Genomic DNA, 2,599 nt, shown 5'->3' on the forward strand with positions numbered 1-2,599 from the left:
AAAGCTGAACAAACGCACGGTTCTGCTGCGGCCGCTCAGCAAGCAGGAGCCTTACAGCCATTTCAGCTTCTTTCCACCTGTAAGAGCCGCTGCCTCTGTTTGCACACAAACGCTGCTTCTGCAGATCTCAGACTCTGGCTGCCAGCAACACTGTGCTCATCCGCATTCATTAGTGCAGTTCAAAGCCGATCAGAGCAGCTCTAATTGCTCTGGATGTTGATCGAGTATTCTGAGTAAAGCTGCTGTTCAGGGCATTTAGCTCCGCCCACCGATTCTACAGCACTGCCTGTTTAGCCCCGCCCACCGATTCTACATCGCTGCCTGGTTAGCCACGCCTACTGATTCTACAGCACTGACTGTTTAGCCCCGCCCACCGATTCTACATCGCTGCCTGTTTAGCCCCGCCCACCGATACAACATCGCTGCCTGTTTAGCCCCGCCCACCGATTTGCTCATGTAATGTAAATAACGAGAGGTGCCAAGATGTGGAAAAACAGTGTTTGCGTTGTCTTCCTTCTGATCCCAAGAAAGAGTGGATGAACTTATTTTTAATGAAGTTCCAGACCGCATCAGTAAGAACTCGGTCCTTTGTTCACTTCATTTTAGCGCGGATTCATTTACAAACAAGGCACAATTCGACACGGGATTTTCAGAAAGATTAAAGCTAAAAGACGATGCTGTGCGACTATATTGGATCCGACGGTAATGTTGCAACACAAGCGTGAGTAACTGTTTTCATTACGTGGTCACTATTGCTTTGTTTATTATTACAGATCGTTTAATATGTATTGAGTTATGACCTAAATCACAGCAGCGTCCATCTGTGAGGAATGTATGCTGGCAAACATACACAACTATTAGCCGATCACAGCAGTGGGCGTTTACTTCCGAGTCTACAATCCTCCATGCCTATTCAAGCAGCATTCTGATGAGGGGGTCAAAACAGGACAGAAAATAGACTATTACTTCTAAATTATTTTTTTTGATGTATAAATCTTGATAACCTTAAAGGTGGACCTCAGAGAACAGTACAATACAAAATAAAAAAACAGAGGCAGTTCATGACCCCTTTAATTAAAAAAAAAAATTAAAATTTGTTTGCCAAATACATCATCAAGGTTGTCTCATTTAAGGAAAGTAATCACTACATTACAAACTAGGAATGAAATTACAGGAATTTACAAAATAACAGTCAATTTGATAATGGTTACTGTTCTTAAATGAGATAATAGCGATGGCACATGCAGCTGACAAATGCAACCTCTGAAGGGCGCAGCCTTCGAAATGAGACTGCTCTCGACTCATGAACTCCAGAAACACTGCTACGAAACACGCAGATGAATGATGTTTGCTGCGTTTATATAATCAGCTGAAGCGAGCGTTGCTGGCAGCGGCCGCAGTCGTGGCGTTACTAGGGACTTTAAGCAACAGCCACTGATGGAACGGCAACGGCATTCTGACGTCATCTTGACTTTAACTGCTACTGTAACCGTCTACTAGGGGAGAATATCATCAGTATGCAATTCTACCATTAGTCTTTTATTTAATCTGTGTTGATATGTTTCAAAATGAAATTTTAACGATTTTTCCTTTTGTACAAAGGTTTTTCTGCTGTTAGTAACAACATCTCAGGCAGCACTGAGACTAGAGATGATGTGAAGCAAACAATTTAAGTATTGCCTAAACATCTTCATAATTCTTCAGTAAATGACTGAATACCGTGTTGCGCCGTCTTGTTTACGGTTGCTTAGTGATTTTTACGTTCTCTGCTACGGCGGTGTAACAGCTTACCTCCGGTCATCGTAGCCGTTCCATTCGCAGCTGTAGCTTAAGTCGCTACTGACGCCTGCTGCAATGGCGTCTCTGTCCGATCACGAGCGTGTTTGATTACGCGGCTGTTTTCCTGCTGCTTTGAGTTTGTTTGATTGTAGTGAGCGTCGATCGCTCGAGCCTGACCTCTGACAGACGGCGGCGAAGTCTCTGGAGGTCTCTCACCAGCAGCACGGGTTCCTGTCGCTGACGTACACGCAGGCCGTGACGAGGAATGTGCGGCACAAGCTGACGGTGCGCCCGTCTCAGCGGCTGTGTGAGGACGGGCCGGACGCAGTGCCGCACGAGATCCTGCTCACGGCGCAGCCCTTAGACCCTGTGCTGTCCTGCCCTCTGCTGGCCACCGTGGCGCGCGTCTTCCAGGTGTGTCCTCCGCCGCCGCAGCTGCATTCCCCGATCACAGAGCAGCCCACGAGAGCACACTCACTGTACTCCAGCAGCCTGCCGCTCGTCTACCTCAACACCAGCGTGATCCGTGTCTTCTGCCCCCTGCAGGACACACAGAGCAGCACATGTGAGAACGCACCCTCGCTTACACACTGATGATGATGATGAGGAGGAGGGTGATGATGATGGTGTGTGTGTGTGTTCAGATTCACAGCTCAAGCACAGGAAGAAAGACACAGTTGTGCTGAAGATTGGATCGGTGAGCGTCGCTCCTCAGGCCGACAATCCACTGCCGCGCTCCGTCCTGTGCAAAGACATCTACCAGTGAGTGTGTCTGTGTGTGTGTGTGTGTGTGTGTGTGTGTGTGTGTGTGAGAGAGAGC

The 2,599-nt window shown here is 47.7% G+C and overlaps 1 long non-coding RNA gene across 1 annotated transcript in view; it reads left to right on the plus strand.

Moving 5' to 3' along the window:
* Positions 1–2,599, plus strand: part of LOC107679559 (uncharacterized) — a 9,678-nt gene continuing 7,079 nt past the window's right edge. The window contains exons 1-2 of the long non-coding RNA XR_001633065.1: positions 1–79; positions 1,966–2,541. This is a non-coding gene — a long non-coding RNA (uncharacterized LOC107679559). The remainder of the gene's footprint in view (positions 80–1,965; positions 2,542–2,599) is intronic.

This window comes from Sinocyclocheilus anshuiensis, unplaced genomic scaffold (assembly GCF_001515605.1).
Source record: "Sinocyclocheilus anshuiensis isolate Anshui unplaced genomic scaffold, SAMN03320099.WGS_v1.1 scaffold1680, whole genome shotgun sequence".
In the NCBI taxonomy this organism is placed as follows: Eukaryota; Metazoa; Chordata; class Actinopteri; order Cypriniformes; family Cyprinidae; genus Sinocyclocheilus; species Sinocyclocheilus anshuiensis.